We start from the raw sequence: 21004 nt of genomic DNA, 5'->3' as shown, positions 1-21004 counted from the left end.
AGTCAGGGTTGTGTGGCTGAAAGGCAACATGGCAACTGTGGCAGAACTCAGAAGCAACCAGAAAAAAAGCAGGAAAGCACGCCTTCTTCCCTCCTTCATACTGTATGCTGATTACCTGCCCCTGGGTGGGTGCAGCACTCACACCACCAATTCTAGTGCTACTCAACAATCACAAATGCCACCTTCAAAAGGCCTGCCCCTACACGACCACATGAAGTGTTAGGGGGGACATTCAAACACAAACTATGACATGCCACCCCTGGTCTCCCAAAGACTTATGCACATCCTTTATATAACACATTTAGCCCATCTCCAAGAGTTGCCAAAGTCCTAAAAATTTCAGCAGTGCTGAAAAGTCCAACTCCCAAGTCTCCTCTAAGATCTAAAGTAAACTCTTAGCTGTGAGACTCAGTACAAATGAAAAGTTAAAAACTTTCAACATTCAATGGCATAAGACAAACATTATTGTTCCAAAGGGTATAAACAGGCACACAAAGGAATAGGACCAAAAGAAGTTCAAAATTCAACTAGGCAATCATTAAGTTCTGGAGTTCCATGTCCAGCATCTGAAGCAATCTGGTTGTGAGCTCAAAAAGGCTTGAGTGACTCCACTTCACAGCACTTCTGGTGGTTGTAGCACCCACAGATTATCTCTTGAGCTGGCTTTTTTCCTTCCTTGCAGGTTTCCTTAGATGATCTTCATTCCTGACCTGTTCAAACTTCTTGGGTCTTCACTGCCCCTTTGGCTTCACATTCACATCTTCACATATTGCCCCTCTCAAGGGGACACTGCTTGGCCTTCCAGGCCTTTTGAAACTGGGGTGGAGGTCTTTTTAACTTCAGAACTCTTGCATTCTCTAAACATCTAAACCCAGAACCACATGGATGATATAAGGTCTGCTACCAGTTGGAGCAGTAGTCAGGCTTTCCTCTCTCTTGGCTGTAGAAGTCAAGTGGCTGGATTGACAAGCACTCTGCTCATGATTTTAAGGAACAAATTTTCTATGTCACTGCAATCCTGGAACCTGGTGGGGCTGCTGCCATTTTGGAAACTCATGTGACTGCCACTGCCATTCTGGAATATGGTGCTTTACAGCTTTTTCCTCAAAGCAAAGTCTCACTTTTGCAGTTTTGAGGATGTAAAGGGTGGAGACCAACTGCTTCCCAAGCCACAAATCATATATGTGTGATTTTTTTAAAAGTCTCTCAAAATATAAGTAACAGAAAGGCAAAGAGGGGTAACTTGTTAATTATGTTATCGGGATCTGAATTATGTCTGAAGAAAAGTAGTTACTTGGTAAATATTCAATAACAATCAAAATTGTACATACTAAATTCTAATCAGTGATAATTAGAAGTCACTACCAAAAATATTTTGGAAATTACAATATATCTTTATTTAACTAATAGGCAAAGAAACAGTCTTAATGAAATGTATGAAATAGTGCTAGGAAAAATGCTTCATATTGAAACTTGTGGGAGACAGATGAACTTAAATAAGAATTTTTAAGTGTTATGTATTTGACTCTTAAGAAGAAAAGCAAGCTTTAAAAATGAAACATGTAAACCAAGAATTTAACTATTCTCATATCTTTCAAGTTTGAAAGTTATTCTATTTTATATGAGTTCTTCTTTTCAATAAATCTGCTAAAAGATTATACTTCCTATAATTTAGTACACAACATACTAAATTTCTTACTATTTGTATTTATTTCAATGTGGATGTTCTTAGGTATTCTGGTGATACTGTCTAATCTAAAATATAGAGTATTTTATTTCATCCTTTCCAATTTTTATGCCTCTTGTATTTATCTAAATGTACTGATAAAACATCCTGCTGCTTAAAGTAGTGAAGAGGGTAAGCATGCTTGCTTTCTGACTCACTTCAGTGACAATGCCTCCAAAGTTTCCTCCTTAAATAAGATCTTGGATTCTAAAGATGAGAGGAAAAGAGGAGAAAGGGGAGTAGGCAGTGGAAGAAAAGGAAGAAATGAAGAAAGAGGAAAAAGAGATGGACTGATTCATTTGATTCATAGTTTATAATTTTTTTGTTGGGTGTTTAATTTCAAATACATATTTTATTATGAATTTTCTTAATTATGATGAAAGAATCATACCCATTAATTTACTTCCCAAGTCAAGAATTAAAATAATTAGAAAAAACAAATCACTCACATCCTTTCTGGGTCAATAGGCTCACTCTCTTCTCCAAAGGTAACTACTGTCCTCATTTCCACCACTACAGGCTACTGTAATGTGTTTTCTCATTTTTATAAAAGTAGAATTATACATTATATATTATTTTCTGTCTTACTTCTATTTATATTTTATTTGCTGAAATTCACTCAATTTTAGCAATGAAACCATATTCCATTATTTATTTCAACACCACAATTAATATATTCATTTTGTGATTAATATAATTATGTTTCTATGAATAAACATACATATTCTTTGGTGAACCATTACATGAATTTCTATTAGGCATATACTGGCTCACATTACATAACTACTGAACATTAACAGATGCTGCCAAGTTTTCCAAAGTGATTGTACCAGTTTTCATTTCCCTAACCTTCATATGAGAATTGCAACTTCTTCCCAGCTTCTCTAATTGTTAATAGTAGCAAGATCAGTACAGAGTTTAATAGAAGGGATAAATAGCAGGAATCTTGCTCATTTCTGATCACAAGAGAAGAACTTTATTAATTTACATTAAGAATTTTTCATTGCTTTGGTTAAACTTAACAAAGTTCAGATTCAAGAATTTCCTTTTTCTCCCTAGAAACCAAAAGATTGGTATCATGAAAAGAAGTCAAATCTTATTAAATGTTTTTGTTATTTTAAAAAACAAAACAGAAAAAAGGGATACAAATGCTACAGAATTTCAAAAAAGAAAAAAAGTAGGGAATTAACATTAGTTAATATATTAATATATAATAGTTAACATATATCTCAGAACTAGTTATTCAGGTTATAAAATATAGATGTGAAAGTGATCAATCAAACAATGACAGCACAAACTGTTCTTTTTGATGAACTAAGAGAGATTATTAGTAGTACAGTTATCTATCTAGTGTACATATATGCACATAAAATTTATATGCTTACTAACATACATATAATCTTTTCCTTTCTTTTTCCTTTCCCCTATCCTAGTAGTTATGTCCTTTCGAGTACTTTTTTTCCTTTTCATTATTCTAATATCTATTGTATATTTTGGTTCTTCTTTACACTTTCAGATTTTAACTTTATATTAATTTTATACTAGGGAGGCAATATGATATTTATAAAATGTGAGTTTATTTTACTTATGAGTATGATCTCAAGTTGCCTTCATTTATCCATAAAACCTCAAAATTATCCTTTTCATAGCTGAATAATATTCCACTATATAAAAATATCAAATCTTTTTTATCCATTCTGTGGTTGATAGACATTTTGGTTTTTTCCAAGATTTAGCTATTACAAATTATGCTGCTATAAACATATGTGCACATAAATCACTATCGCATAACATTTTCAATTTTTCTGGGAAAATACCCACAAGGGGAATAGCTGGATTAAATGGGACTTCCAATCCTAGTTTCTTGAGGAACCTTAACACTGATTTCCACAGTGACTGCACCAATCTACACTCCCATCAGCAGTGGAGAAGTATTTTTCCCCACAGCTCTGCCAACATTTGGTATTGGTTGATTTCTTGATGGTAGTCATTCTTTCTGGAGTGAGATGGAATCTCAGCGTAGTTTTAATTTGCATTTCTTGAATGACCAGAGATGTCGAGCCTCTCATGTATTTATTTGCCATTTGTGTATCTTTATCTGAAAAATGCATATTCATTTCACATGCCCATTTTTGGATTGTTTTTGATTTTGGGGGGCTTGATGTTTTTCAGTTCTCTATATGTTGTAGATGTAAGTTCTCTGTCTGAGGGACAGCTGGCTAAAACTTTTTCCCACTCTGTGGGTTTTCTTTTTACTCTGTTGGGTAATTTCACTTGAAGTACAGTAACTTTTTAATAAGATGAGATCTTATGTGGTTTACAATAGGATTTCTATAGAAAAACAGAGTCAGTAGGTTAGGATTTATCACGGAAACTGATTCACATAATTACAGAGGCCAAGAAGTTCCATGATACCCTATTTGTAAAGAAATTAATGAGATAGTTATTTTAGTCTGAGTCTGAAAGCCTGAGAACAAGACAATTTGGGGGCCACTGATCTCTAATTGTCTGAATACTTATCAACAATGGAGCTCTGATATTCAAAAGCAGAAAAAGATGGGTATCTCAGCTTTAGAGATGAGAACGAATTCATCTTTTCTCTATTTTTTTCCTGCATCAATAGGTTGAATGCTGTAGTGAATTAAAAACTCATAGTCAACTTAAACACCAGGTTAACTGAATCAGCGTGGTGCAAAGTATAGATAGTCCACTTGAGGATTGTCCCTAGCATAAAATGGAAACCTGGAGAGGAAAAGTTGTGTTGCTTGATTCGTAGGTTCTTCTGAAGAAGCTTGTTGAGCCTCTTTCCTGATATAAACTTGACTGTTCTCACTATAAGAGGAACATGGGGCCTTGTTGCTGAGAATGGCTGTGGTTCACTTTCAGGGAACTCTGGTCCTTATGGTGTGCATTGCTTCTTGGCTTCAGAGAAGATGGTGTGCTGCTCAGTCTCTAGGAGAAGCTTGTCACACTGCCTTCTTGATAAGAACTGGTTGTTCTCATCTTGGAGGAGCTTGAGATCTCATTATTGCTGAGGATGGCCGTGGTACTTCTCAGGTGAGCTCTGGTTCTTACTTTGAGGGCTGCATACTGGCTTCGGTGTAAAACCTTCAACCTACTGGCACAAGATCCTACATTCAGCTAGCAGACTTTCTAGCTTCCATTGCTGACCATGGGACCTTCCCAATGCAGATTCATGAAACAGACTTGCACAGTCATTGTCATGGGTTCTTCACCTCCCACTGGATTCATCAGAGGCACTGTCATGGGCTCTAGGTCTTCAGCTGAACTCACGCAGGATATTGCAATCAGATCCAGGGCTGTGGCTGGATTCTCTAGGTCTTTTAATGAATGGACATATTTCCTTGTACTTTATTTGTATTTGACTCCTTGGATGTCTATTATAAATACTATAAACTATATGTTCTTATGCAATTGTTTTCCTTGCAACCCCTGAATACAACAGATGCCACTCACTCACCATGGTGCAAGCAGATATTCTTCAGTGTAAACGCTAATCTCTTCTTGAAACCTTTTAATACTCAGAAAACAATGGTTTTCTGGGGTTTTTTTTTTCCTCTTTTTTCTTTTTTCCCAGTGCTGGAAACTGATTCCAGGTAGTCTTGCATATGCTAGGCAAGTAGTCCATCTCTTAGGTACATCCTCAGCCCAGAAATGTTTTATAATCTATATGGGTATTACTTAACCCCAAATAATTTGACACATAATGACTAACCATTTCAAAGATCTCAGAAATTAAACTGAATGGACTTCATCTCAACTTTTTACCTATTTTGTATTTTAATTTTCAAAATAGTTTGTTCTCAAAAGCCTCTTAATTTACTCTAAAATATTCCCTTGGCCTAACCCACATTTGTGGTCCATTTTTCTTCATCTCTGCTCTTACACAATATAATGTATAAATTTCATTTTCTTTTTTTTCTTTTGGAATATGAAAATTTATTACTATGTCTCCTTATCATCAAAATTTATGATCTAGGTCTCTCGTTCTCACCTTTGTAGAGAGACACTGGCTACTCTAACAACTTTAAAGCAGACTCCAGGAATCTCACCAACGGCATGACCTTTTCGACCAAATCCAGCAACCAGAACTTCATCATTTTCCTCCATGAAGTTCAAGCAGCCGCAGTTCGGGACAAGGCTGTGATCTTCTACCGTTCTTGACCAGCAGAACCCTGACGCACTTCCTGATGACTGAATTGGGCTGCTTGTACTCAAAGCCCACTTTCTCCAGCACAATTCCCTTAGCGTGGGAGGCCCCTCCGAAAGGTTTGGCCTTCTGGGCTGTGCCCAGGTGGGCCTTCTTTAACTGCTTAGCATGCCACTTCTGGTCCCGCCGCTGACTGCGGAGCATCCAGGCAGTACGCAGCCCACAGCACTTGCCCATCCTGCTGGTGTGAGGGCCCTAAATTTCATTTTCTTACGGAAAGTCTTTTCATTTTTTTTCTTAGTGCAGATTTCCTCTTGAGTTTTTGAAAATTTTCTTTGTCAAAGGCATTTTAAATTAATGATGCTTTCAAAGATATTTTTGTTACAAATAAGAATTCTGCTTAGGTAGTTGCTTCTCTAACATTGTTAACATTATTTTGCTTATTTTCAATTTTATGTTAATATATCTGCTTTTCAGTTTGTTTTCTTTACTACTTTCTGTTTGAAGACTTTTCTCCTTGTTCTAGATGATGTAGGTTTTTTTTATTAGCCTCCTTTGAGTCTGTATTGCATGTTCATTCATAACATCTCATCAGTTTTGGAAAGTTATCAAAGGTATCTAATGATTAGTGATATGAAGCATTTTTCATATGCCTCTTGATCATCAGTATGCTTTTTATGGAGAAATATCTAATTAAGTCCTAAGCTTAGTTTTAAATTAGGTTAGAATTTTTTCTTACTGAATTGTAGGAGATCTTTATATATTCTGGAAATTAATCTTTCATCAGATAGATAGCATGCAAAATATTTTTCCCATTCTGTAAACTGTCTTTCCACTCTACTCTTTCTTTGCATCAAAGAAGTTTGTTAGTTGGCTAGAGTCCTACTTGATTATGTTTCCAATGCTTATGTCATTACATTTACTAAATCATTTCTAAGATCAAAGTCATGAAGCTTTCCCCTTATGTTTTCTTCTAATTGTTGTACAACTTAAGATTTTATGTCTATTTGAGTTGATTCTTGAGTATAAGATACAAGGGAACAATTTAGTCTTTGACATGTTGCTATTCATTATTCCAACCCATCTGCTCACTGGAGTACTCTTTTGTTATGTGTATTTTTGGCATCTTTATGCAAGCTCAGTTCACTTTTGTATGGGTGGATTTATTTCTGAGTTCTCAAGATCTTCTGTATATCTGTTTTTATGCTAGAGGATACGGCTTTGATTACTGTAGAGTTGTAATGTATTTTGAAATCAGAAAGTGTGATTTTTCATGTGTTGAATCATTCTTACATCCCAGAGATAAATCCTGCTTGGTCATGGTTTATGAAACTTTTAGTATGATATTGGATTCACTTTTCTAGTTTTTTTTTTGTTTTGTTTTGTTTTTGGTATCTTTACATCTGCACTGAACCACAGGTTGCCTCGGGAGTCACAGTAATGCTTGAAATAAGAAAACAATGTTCCATCATTTTCAAATTTTTGGAAGAGACTGACAAGTGTAAGTGCTAAGTCTTATTTAAATGTTTGGTAAAACTCACTGGTGAAGCCATCTGGTCCTAGATTTTTCCTTGGTTTTTGATTACGAATTCAGTCTTTATGTTAGAAATATGTTTAACTTTATTGTCTGTCTTAGTATGTTGTTTTTTTTAGGAATTTTCCATTTTTCTAGATTAGTTGTTTAATTGATATAATTGCTCATAAGGTCTCTTATTCTTTTTATTTATGTGGTATCAGTTATAAATCCCTTCTTTTATATGATTGTTTTTTTCCTTCTCTAGATAAAAGGCTTGTGAACTTCATTGTTCCTGTAAAAAAGACAATAGTGTTGGCTTTTTGCTATTGTTTTTATTTCTGCTCTTATCATTTCCTTGTTTCTGCCATATTTGAACTTAGTTGAATTCTATTTTTCTATTTCTTTGAAATTAAAGTTAGGTTGTTTAAGATCTTTCACATTTTTAATGCAGACTAGTATTGCTAGGACTTTCCTTGTACTGCTTTTATTGCATTCCAGCATTTTTGATATGGTATATTTTGTTTTTGTCACAATTTTATTTCTTATTCTGCCAGTTATTCAAGTTATTGTTATAGTTATTCAAGGGCTTGTTTTTTAATTTCCATATATTTACAAATTTTTAAATTTCCATTTGCTATTCATTCCTAGTTTTATTTCTTGGTGGTCAGAAAGGTAGTATGATTTTAATACTCATAATATTGTGAACACTTGTTATGTGTAATGGAGAATGCTCCATGTGTGCTTGAGAAAAATGGGTATTCTACTGCAGTTGGGAGGCAATTTTGAAATATATTTGTTAAATTCATTTAGTCTGTGGTGTTACTTAACTCCTCACAAAACTTTGATCTTCTATTTAAATAATCTGTTATTAAAAACGGAGTTTTGAAATTTCCTACTACTATTATATGGTCACATATTTTGCCTTTTAATTCGGTCAATGTTTGCTTTGTTAATTAGGTATTTCCATGTTGGCTGCATACATACTGAAAAGCCTTGGATTGTGAACATAATTTGTTCTGGAAACATGCTTGTAATCCAAAGTACTGTATATAAAAGTGAACTTCCCCATAATAGAAATAATGAAAACTCAGATGATTCATTTCACAACCCAAAATGATTCATATAAAAATGATTATAATACTGTACTGTAATACAAAGTAATAAAAAATGAAAAGAATAAAAATAAGCATATAAACCTATCTTTGCCTTTGAAAACTTTCATGTCTGTCATGAAGGATTCAAGAGATAAGAGGGTTATTGTGTGGGACAACTTTATCACTAACAGAATCATTACTTATTGGTTCAATGGAATCTTTTTTGTACAACTTTAACAAGGAACCTATTGAATGACACTTGATTTTGCCTTTTGAGGATTTTGTGAAAATGTGACATAGCGTTATCATTAAACAGATTTCATTGCTCAACTGATATAGCCTTATTTGGGTGGTACATTTCTACAAAATTGTGTACTGCTTCCCACATTCACACATCTCCCTAATCTCATTTGAAGTGAATATTAGTTAACTTTTATCTCCTCCTCCTCTTCAGAGGCAATCTCTTCTATAAGCTCTTACTATCTAGATACAATCATCAACAATCCAATAGTGGAAAAGAGAAAGACCAACCATTGGCTTAGTTGTGATCATATGAATTCTACACCACATGCTATTCATATTGCAAAACACGGCTTATCAAGTTAAAATTTATTAGAAATATCTGTTTTGTGGAACACTCATAAAAGTTACTAACAATCCAAGATTTTCCAGGCATTTATGATTATTATTATTTTCCAACAGTAAATTCTATTACATAATGTCCTTTTTTGGTCTCTTTTGATAATTTTTAACTTACAGTTCATGTTATCCAAAACAGCTACAGTTATCCCTCCTCCTCTTTGCATCCCATACCTTTTTCCATCTCCGTTTTGTTTTTGTATGTCCTTAAAGAGATTTCCTTGTAAATGACATATAAATTATTTTTACTCTATTCCTGTGATCTTGGATGACTTTTTAAAAAAATTTGAATACTTTGATTCCTTTTTCTTTTGTCTAACTTCTGAAAGCATACTTTGTATGTGGTTAAGGTGTACCTTATACATAAAATATAACACTACTTTCAATAGTATACACAAGCTGTATACAGTAATTTCTCTTCCCCAATATAATTTAAAATATTTTGTCCCAATTTTCTATTCATATTGTATATTTTCACTTTTAATACATTTTAATTTTGTATTTAAAGAGTAATTAAGGGATTAATCTACCAATACCAAAGTACAATATTTTGGATATGTGTAAATACCCATAAATGAGTTTCAGACTTTCTTCTGCTGTCTACTATTCTTTTGCTTCAATTTGAAAAAATCTTTATCATTTCTTACAAAGCAGATTTAGTATAGATAAACTTCCTCAGCTTTTGTTTACCTGAAAAAATCCTTATCTCACATTTTTGAAGGATAGTTTTGCTACTTCTGGTATTCTAGCTTGGCAGAGTCTTCCCCCATTTTCTTTCAGCATTTCAACTATCTAAATCTACTCCCTTCTGGTTTGTAAATTTCTTACTCTTTAAAAAATGGCACTATTTTGCTTAAATGGCTATGTTTTGACCTGCGCTGTTCTGTTGTTATGCCCTCTTTTTTTTTTTATCTCAATCACCTTTTTATTATCTACTTTTTCATTTTTATCCTTTTAATTAAGGGAAAAATAAATAAAAAATAGCAGGATATATTACAGTAACCCACACTGATTTCCTATTAACTTGATTTGAAACCCTGTATTGCTCTCACCATCTTGTTTTGACTGATTTTCCTCTATTCTGTTATGCTTGATAGTACCACGTTCGAAAGTATAGGCAACAACTATGAAAACAATAAGATTCATTATGATGCCCATTCTGGTTGACTATTACCTTCTTTTGAAGTCCTCTAATGTCTCCAATGTTTTGGTTTGGTCTTGTTATTTACTGTTTTGTTCAATTTTATTGTAACTGATGATATAGGCAATTCTTTTTAAAATAGTAAGAGGCATTAATGGTAACCATTGTTGATCACCTTATATTTTGTTTTTACATTATGTATTATGTCCATCCTTTTGATTTGACTGACTCTGTCCTATTATGTCACATTTGATTTTACTTTCATCAAAAAAAATTAATAAGAACAGTGGAAGTAATAAACCCAAATTGTGTAATTGTAGTTGCACAAAAGAGAGTTAAAAAAAAGTGCTGTAAAGGACATAACTGCATGTAAAGTTAAGTGTATAAGACAGGTAACCATATTACCGAGTTTTATTGGATCACTGAACAGAACTGTTTGCAGTCTCACTGGTTGAACGTCCACTCTATATGCTTGAATTTTGTAACTTAACAATTATTTCTAAGATAACAATATGTAATCTATTAACTAGTGATTTCCTACTGTTTATTTTTTCTGAAATTCTGTATAACTTGTACACTTTTCCTGTTTTTTTTTTCTTTTTTTCTCCTTAAATAAAATTTAAAAAAAAAATAGTACTTTTGGAGGCAGGGAACCCTGTCCCAGGCCGGTGGAACACTCTTCTCCTGGGGGCCAAGTCCCAGGTTCCTGTCGGGATAAGTGAGTCTGGAGGGGGCAGGGAATTCCATCTCAGCCTGGCTGAACTCTTTCCCTCACTTGGAACAACACTTGAAGCTCAAAAATACAGGAAAATGACAAAATGAAAGATCAAGTGCAATCTCAAACATCCAGCCCATCCCAAGAAAGCCTAGGAGCCCTGTGCATAGAAGAAAATATATGCCACATACCTGAAATACCTGAAATAATAGTAACTGAAATGAAGAGGCAATTCTGGGAAGCCTTAAAGGAATTCAAACTAGAAATAATCTCTCAGGTCAAAGAAGAAATGATAAAAGAAATGAAGGAGATGCTGAACATATCTAAAGAAGACTCAGTTAAAAAACTGGAGGAACTAAACAAAAAGACAGAATCCCTGGATTAACAATATAAGAAACAGGGGCTGAAGGTTTAGCTCAGTGGCATAAGCGCCTGCCTTGTAAGCAGGCAGTCGTGAGTTCAATCCCTGGTACTGGTAAAAATGAAAAAGACAAAAAAAAAAAAAAAAAAAAAAAACCAATATAAGAAACAAACAGAATATATAAAGCAGATGCAAAGAGATATACAGGAAATCAAAAACTCCATCGAAAGTTGTAAAAACCGCCTCAATAAATGTGAAGATAGAATTTCAGACCTCGAAGACAAGATTGCAGCCAGTGAACAGGAAAGGAAAGATCTTTTAAAAATAACAAGAAATCAAGAAATAACAATTCAACACCTGCAAGATGATGCAAAGAGGAACAACATAAGGTTGATAGGGATAAATGAAAAAGAAGGGGACAACATAAAGGATGTCAAGAGGATATTTAGAGAAGTAATAGCTGAAAATTTCCCAAACATGAGATTGGAAACTGATATCAAGATCAATGAAGCATATAGAACTCCAAAAAGCCATAACCAAAATAAAAATACACCCAGACACATGATAATGGTCATCCCAGAAATCAAACAAAAGAATAGAATATTAAAAGCTGTCAGAGAGAAAAGACAGATCACCTATAATGGAAAACCTATCAGAATCACAGCAGACCTCTCAGCACAAACAATAACAACAAGAAGAGCATGGAGTGAAGTATTTCAGATTCTAAAGGAAAATGATTTCCAACCTAGACTGATGTACCCTGAAAAACTGTCCTTCAGAATCAATGGAGAAATAAGATACTTCCATGACGAAGAACAGCTGAAGAACTTCATGATCACCAAGCCAACCCTGCAAAGAATACTGAAAGACAGTTAAGATACACTTAGAAAAAAACCACTCAACAAAGCAGACAATTAAACAGAACAGAAAGATAAAGATGCAACAGCAGAAAGATAACATGTCAACAATAAACCAATATATAACAGTTATAACCATTAATGTAAATGGTCTCAATGCACCAATTGAAAGAGACAGACTGGCAGAATGGATCAAGAAACAAAATCCAACGATATGTTGTCTACAAGAAACCCATCTAACCCAAAAGGATACCAACAGACTGAAAGTCAAAGGATGGAAAACAATACTTCATGCAATAGGAACCAAAAAAAAAAAAAAAGCGGGGGTGGCTATTCTGTTTGCAGACAATGTAAACTTCAAGCCAATAATGTTAAGAAGGGATAAAGAAGGTCACTACATACTGCTGAGGGAAAACTCCAAGAGGAAGAGATAACTATCTTAAATATATATGCACCAAATACCAGAGTATCCAGTTATATAAAAAAAAAAGTAGTAACAGAAATGAAAAACCAAATTAACAGTAACACAATTCTAACAGGAGATCTTAACACACCATTGACACCAATGGACACATCAACCAGACAGAAAATCAGCAGAGAAATAAAAGAACTGAAGCACACCTGTGAACAAATAGACTTAGTAGACATATACAGAGTATTCCACCCAACAACAACAGAATACACAATCTTCTCAGCAGTGCATGGGTCATTCTCTGAAATAGACCATATATTAATTCACAAAACATATCTAAATAAATACAAAAGGGTTGAAATTACCCCGTGCATGCTATCGGACCACAGTGCTATGAGATTAGAAATTAATGATAAAAGATACTGCAAAATTCCCACATAGACATGGAAACTGAATAACACACCCTTGAGTAATCAGTTCGTCACAGGGGAAATTAAAGAGGAAATTAAACAATACCTACAAGAAAATGAAAACACAAATACAACTTACTGGAATCTGTGGGCTGCAATGAAAGCTGTCCTCAGAGAAAAATTTATTGCACTGAGTTCACACATTAGGAAAACAGAACGAATACAAATAAATAACCTGATAGTACATTTCAAACATGTAGAAAAAGAAGAGAAAGTCAAGCCCAAAGCCAAAAGAAGAGAAGAAATTATAAAAATCAGAGCAGAAATCAAAGCAATAGAGACTAAGAAAACAATCCAAAAAAAAAAAATCAATGAATCAGAGTTGGTTCTTTGAAAGAATAAATAAAATTGACAAGCCCCTAGCCAACCTTATTTTAAAAAGGGAAGAAAAAGCTCAAATTCATGCAATAAGGAATGAAAGAGAAATCACTACAGACCCTATAGAAATAGAGAAAATCATCAACACCTATTTCAAAAACCTCTACTCTCAAAGGTTTGATAACACAGAGGAAATGGACAGATTCCTAGAAGCATATGAAGTACCAAAGCTAGGTCATGAAGATGTAAAACTACTGAATAACCCAATTTCTATTAATGAAATCAAAAATATAATTAAATCCTTACCTACAAAGAAAATCCCAGGCCAGGACGGATTCACTGCAGAATTCTACAAGAAATACAAAGCAGACCTAATGCCAACACTCTTCAAACTCTTCAATGAAATTGACAGGGAAGCAATCCTTCCTAAATCGTTCCTAGAAGCAAATATTATTCTAGTACCAAAACCTGAAAAGGACCCAACTGAAAAAGAGAACTACAGACCAATCTCCCTAATGAACACAGATACAAAAATCCTCAATAAAATACTGGCAAATAGGATGCAGCAAATCATCAAGAACATCATACACCATGACTAAGTGGGATCATCACAGGCTTGCAGGGACTGTTCAATATATGTAAATCAGTAAATGTAATACACTATAGCAGTAGAGCCAAAAGAATCACATGATCAATTCTATAGATGTAGAAAAAGCTTTTGATAAGGTCCAACATTCATTTATGATAAGAACCTTGCAGAAAATTGGAATACATGATCTTTACCTCAATATAATAAAGGCCGTCTATGACAAAACAACAGCCAATATCATACTAAATGGCCACAAATTGGAGGCCATTACTTTAAAATTAGGCACAAGAGGGGCTGGGGATTTAGCTCAGCGGCATAAGCGCCTGCCTTTCAAGCAGGCAGTTGTGAGTTCGATCCCTGGTACCAATAAAAAGGAAAAAGACAAAAAAAAATTAGGCACAAGACAAGGATGTCCCTTATCACCGCTCTTATTTAATATAGTACTGGAAATACTAGCCAGAACAATTAGACAGGAAAGAGAAATAAAAGGCGTAAAAATAGAAAAAGAAGAAGTTATCATTATTTGCAGATGACATGATACTCTATATAGAAGATCCCCAAAACTCCATTGAAAGACTGCTAGATATAATAAATAAATTCAGTAATGTAGCTGGATTTAAAATCAATACTCAAAAATCAATAGCATTCCTATACACTAACAACAAAGTCACAGAAAGAGAAATAAGAGAAGCCACATCCTTCACACTAGCAACCAAAAAAATTAAATACCTAGGAATTACTCTCACGAAAGAAGTGAAAGACTTGTACAGGGAAAATTATAATACACTGAAAAATGAAATTGAAGATGATCTCACAAAATGGAAAAATATCCCTTGCTCATGGATAGGAAGAATAAATATTGTGAAAATGGCCATTCTCTCAAAACTGTTATACAGATTCAATGCAATTCCAATAAAAATACCATCAACATACCTCATAGAACTCGAGAAATCACTCCTAAAATTCATCTGGAGCTAGAATAGCAAGGACAGTTCTAAGCAGTAAAGGCAAGGCAGGAGGTATCACAATCCCTGACTTGAAGTTATACTACAAAGCAACTGTAGTAAAATCAACATGGTACTGGAACCAAAATAGAGCTGAAGATCAGTGGAATAGATTAGAAGATACAACCACAACTACAAACACATTCAACCACCTTATCTTCAATAAAGGGGTCAAACATGATCATTGGGAGAACGACAGTCTCTTTTAATAAATGGTGCTGGAAAAACTGGCTCTCCATATGCCGAAAACTAAAACTAGACCCATGCCTATCACCATGTACTAAAATAAAATCTAAATGGATCAAAGATCTAAATATTAAAACAGAAACACTAAATCTATTGGAAGAGAAATTGGATAAAGACCTTGAAGACATAGGAGTAGATAAAGAATTCATGAATAAGACTCAAACCGCATAGGAAATACTTCCCAGAGTCAATAACTGGGATCACCGCTTATTAAAAAGTTTCTGCACGTCAAGAGAAATCTCTAGCATAGTGAAAAGAAAACCCACAAACTGGGAAAAAATCTTAGTGAACTGCCCTCAGACAAAAGACTTCTGTCTAACACATATGCATAATTTTAAAAAATCAGACCCTCAAAATTCAAAGACCCAATCCAAAGTGGGCATCTGAGATGAATAAATAATTCTCAGATGAACAAATACAAACAGCAAATAAATATATGAAAAAATGTTCATCATCATTAGTCATTAGAGAAATGCAAATTAAAACCACACTGAGATTTCATCTCACCCCTAAAAGAATGGCCAAGATCAAGAAAACTGGAGAGGCTGTGGGGAAAAAAGGAACTCTCCTGCACTGTTGGTGGGAGTGTAGACTAGTGCAACCATTGTGGAGGTCAGTCTGATGATTTCTCAGAAAACTGGGACTGGAAGCCCCATTTGACGCAGCTATATCACTTCTAGGCATATTCCCAGAAGAACTGAAAGCATCACACCACAGTGATATATGTGCACCCATGTTTATAGCAGCACAATTTGTAATAGCCAGATCCTGGAAACAACCTAAGTGTCCATCAAGTAAAGAATGGATTAAAAAGTTGTGGCATTTTTATACAATGGAGTACTACTCAGCTATAAAGAATGATCATATTGAGACATTTATAAATAAATGGATGCAGCTTGAGACCATACTCATAAGTGAAATAAATCAAACTCACATGTATAAATACTGAATAGTTTCCCGAGTGTAAGAAATGATAAGAATACATAAAAGTATGTGGTAATCATGATTCCCAATCATATTGTTTTGAAGCCATATAATGTTTTCACTCATTAATTGCAATGGTTTTAACCTGGGTTGTTCGATTTTAGTATCTGTGAACAGTACAAATAGCTATTTTGAAGAAAACAACACAACATAAAAGCTAGTGCTGATTTAATATCATCTTGTTTTGAAGTCCCATCAAGCTGTTGTACATCTGTTTCCACTGGTTTTAACATGTTATATCTTACTATATTTCACTATATGCGATAGTACAAACAAAATTCTTTATAGGCAAAAAGATAATATAGAAACGGTTGTTCATTTTCTATTACCTGGTTCTAAATACCATGTAATTCTTGCATTTTCTTGAATGGCTTCACACTGTCTTGATATGCTTGATGCTACAGCATATGGTTACACTCAAATAATTCAAGGAAAGAGGCACTATGGCGACTACCATTATGCTAGATTATGTGGTGGTGAAACACAATGATGCTTAAATTATTTGGTTCTGACCTGTGTTGTTCTGTTACAATGTCCTCTCTTATCTCAATCTCTCCCCCCCCCTTTTTTAAATTAATCTATTTTCTCTCATTTTTTTAATTAAGGGAAAACTAAATTAAAAAATAGTGGGACATATTATAGTAACTTTTGTGTTTTCCTATTAACCTCCTTGGAACCCCAGTATTGCTCTCCCCATCTTGTTCTGTCTGATTATTCTATATTCTATTTTGTTTGATAATATCAAGTTTGAGGGTATAGACAACCACTTTGAAGGCAATAAAATTTACTATGATGCCCATCATGGTTTGACTATTTATTATCCTTTTTTTGAAGTCCTGTAAGGTCTCCAGTATAGGTTTTATTGGTCTTATTCTGTACTGTTTTGATCAATTCTATTATAGCTGATGATATAGGCAACTCAATTTAAAAATAGCAAAATGGTAACCACTTTTGATCACCTGGTATTCTATTTTTGCATCACGTACTATGCCCACCTTCTGTTTCTGACTCTGTTTTGCTTAGTCATGTTTGGTTTTATTCTCTTCAAAAAAAGTAGTAAGAACCGTGGGAATAATAAAACCCAAGAAGTCTAATTGTTATTGTAAAAAAGAGAAGAAAGGAAGGTGGACTAAGGGATATAACCACAGGTATGTTCAAGTGTGTAGGATGGAAAATCGTATTACTGAGCTTTTATTGGCTCACTGAACCGAACTTTCTCCAATATCACTGTATGAATGTTCACTTTATATGCTTTAATTTTGTAATTTGGACAACTGTTTCTGGGAAGATAATATGCAATCTATTAACTGGTGATGTCTTACTATATATTTTTTTTCTTGAAATTCTATATTACTTGTACCCTTTTACTGCTTTATGTTCTTTTTTTCTCTTTAAATAAAAAAAAAAGGTACTTTTATGAGAAATCCTCACACATGACAAGTTGTTTTTTCTGCTTTCACTATTGTTTTTGACCTCTGACAGTTTAGTCCTATGTCTCAAGGTAGAGATCTTCTGCGTTATTTGGTGTTCTTTGTGCTCCTTGGATATGGATATCCAATTCTTTCTCCAGGTTTTGGAGATTATTTTAATCTCCTTTGAAAAGCTTCATGAGTTTTTTTCTTTTTTTCTGAGAATTTTGTAACACAAGTATTGGTCTACTTGATAGCACCTCATAAGCCATATTCATTGTTTTTCATTTTTCTTACTTTTGCTTCTCTGAAATATTTTCAGCAACTTTTGAATTTTCTGATCTTTTCTTCTATTTGATTTAGTCCAATACTAACCCCTATTATGAATTTTTCAGATTTTTTTCAAGTTTGTGATTTGCTACTTTTACTTATTTTCTTCATTGAAATTGTCATTTAATTCATACATATTCTTGACATCAATGAGTATATGAGAATTATTTTTATTAGTTGTCAAATAAATGTTTCATTAAGATTGGTTTCAGATTTACATCATTCATTTGTGTGGAACATCTTTACTACATTCTTTACTTTCCTTGAGATGCTATGCTAGAGTCTGTGCATTGGATGAAGAGAGCACAGCTTCTGTAATGACTTCATGCATGGGTTCCCCAACCAGTGGCCTGGCCAGAGACTGACAGCCTCTACCAACTCTTTATGTGAAGAAGCAAACAATTGTGGTTTTTGTCTTCTGCTTTCATTTTCATAATATACCTTTTTCCATCTTAACTTTCAACCTTTTTTTTTTTTTTTAATTTAAAGTGAGTTTCTTGTAAATGACATACATTTTTGGCTATTTTTCCTTGCATTCTTGGACTGTTTTTTTGTACATTTGATTTTTTAACTGAAATGCTTTTATTTTTTTCCTCTTAACTTCTAAATCTTTTAAATCCTTTTGTAAGGTAATTATCAGAGCAATCAGAGATTCAAATTGGGTGACTGGGTGAGAAAATGCTAGATCTTTAGGTATGTGTAGAGAACATGAATACACAGATCAACTCCTTCCATCCTGAGTGAGCTGAAAGCTAAGTTTCTTTGGTAAGGGAGGCTTTTTCTATGCTGAGTGAAGAGTGGTGGGGGGCGGGTAGAGAGGGTAGGTAGTAATCAATGGTGCTTGTCATGCCAATTTGCTGCCTCTACTTCTGAGCTGGTAGATTGTATCAGACCTGTCAGTGCTCCACGACTGGAAAGATAGAAGCCAGCAGTCTGGGGATCCTTTTCAAAAAATTTTGAAGAGCCTATACGTAGTCAAAGAACCCTTTACTTCACTTGGATAAAGCCGAGGACTACTATATTTCTCACAAAATAAGACCTAAATGGAAAATAATTCCTAGCATGATTTTTCATGATGCTTATAAGCCCTACCCCCCAAATAGGCCCCAGTTAAGATTATAAGATACATTAATACATTTAGACATCTGTTGCACCATACAACAAATATATTTGATTATAAAATAATAAACTATTACTATAAATAAACAATATTATTGGCACTAATATTCAACTAAGACTATAAATCACAATTACTTGTAAATATCCCAAAAGTTGCCCGTGGATAAAAGGTAAATGCCTATGGAAATAGATGAATTTGGGACATTGATGAATGACTACTGGGAGTAGAGACAAAATGCAAAAAAAATGTACACTTCATAATGAACAGACATGGTTATATCTAAAATGAATCTATAAATTGTTTATAACTTTAGATATCCATAGATCTTTATATACAGTATTTCACTATTGATAAAAGTTTATATATTCTTCAACCTTGATTTTTTGCCTTAATTTTTTTTTTTTTTACCGGTACCAGGGATCAAACTCACGACTGCCTGCTTGCAAGGCAGGCGCTTATGCCGCTGAGCTAGATCCCTAGCCCCTTTTGCCTTAATATTTGGTTAGTGAAGAGTTTTTAAATTTCCGAGATGAAGATAACTTTTTCTTTTGGATTTTTATTTTGTCATTCTCTCTATGAAATGCAGAATCAAATGTACTACTGTGCCTCTGCCAATTGTAAGAATTTTCTGTACCACAGTCATTCAGAGTCATCATTACGTAGGGACATAGTTGAGCTACAATCTGTATTCATCTAGTCTCAACTATCACCTGACCTGCCTGAAAGTAGATCTTAATTCTTTCTTTCTCTGTTAGTTTAGGTTTTCTTCTCCCATTCAATGAAATCATATATGCACTTAAAGAGACAGATTTTTGTAACAGATGAAATTCTGTGCTCTCTATAGCTACTTTGTTTGGACCTCCTGAATATACTATTTCTCCAACTCAGTGCCTTGACTTAATGAAGATGGTAACATCTTATGCATAAAGGATAGCTTAGATTACACAATCATTTGATATCCCATCTACAAGGGTGCTATAGCATGCCAGGGATTGCTCTGAAAATAGAAAGTAGCTGCTATGGCCCTTCTGTTGGGCTTTCCAATAGGACAATCTTACATATGAGATACACTAAGCTCCAAAAATATCTCCTATAGATTCAGAATGGAGGTGAGTCAGGTAGCTTACAAAGCAGCTGTGAGGGAATGAAGAGCCTTATTTTTCTCTAGGCCCCAGTTTCAAATGGTGGATACTTGGGTGACCTAAAAATTATTTGCAGAAGAAATATGCAGAAGTACAATATAATATTATCCAAGTCCAATCCACTGACAATGTGATGTTCTTGGTAAGAACTTCTAACTTAACTGAAATGCCCCTCTGTTTCAGTCTATAAGCTTCTCATAACATGTACTAGGCAGGCCCCTCATCTTTGTGCAATTTTCTTCCCCTCTTTGATACATATGTCTTATGAGTTATGTAGACATTAACATTTCTACTCACCAGTTCCAAATTTTTTACACAACAAAGTGAATGCTTTCTAAAGAATGTCAAATCAGCATTCCTGAGAATTATGTGAAAGAGTAGAAAAAAATAATCCTGCGAGATGATCATGTTATACTTGTATTCTTCCCTATAAACTCAAGCTGCTTTTTATTGTATCTGCTAACAGATTTGAGGAAAAAAGATTCCTTTAAATCAGTAACTGTATCTCAACTACCACACAGAGTTAATATGCACCCATAAAAATATCAATGGCAAGGCATTTGTGATTGAAGTTGTTAGTTGGTTAATTTTACAGTGATTTACAATTACCAAGTTGGATTCATCTTGTTTTTTGCAAAATTCAGGCCATGGACTTCAACAAGCATATTGGTGATCATGATTATTGTATCATTCAAATTTAATTTAGTAATCTCTGTAATTCTTTCAGAAATAAACATTATTTCTAATTACAATCTTGGCA

General features: G+C 34.1%; 1 protein-coding gene and 1 pseudogene across 7 annotated transcripts in view; both read right to left on the bottom strand.

Moving 5' to 3' along the window:
- The window catches only part of Stxbp5l (syntaxin binding protein 5L), a 375791-nt gene that overhangs the window by 205047 nt on the left and 149740 nt on the right, over positions 1-21004 (bottom strand). The gene's annotated exons all lie outside the window — the stretch shown is intronic.
- On the bottom strand, positions 2912-15659 carry LOC134470512 (small ribosomal subunit protein uS12-like; annotated as a pseudogene).

The sequence above is a fragment of the Cavia porcellus genome, unplaced genomic scaffold, assembly GCF_034190915.1.
Source record: "Cavia porcellus strain 051 isolate PalLab524CR breed Dunkin Hartley unplaced genomic scaffold, mCavPor4.1 scaffold_15, whole genome shotgun sequence".
NCBI lineage: Eukaryota > Metazoa > Chordata > Mammalia > Rodentia > Caviidae > Cavia > Cavia porcellus.
This window is presented reverse-complemented; position numbering and strand designations above follow the sequence as displayed.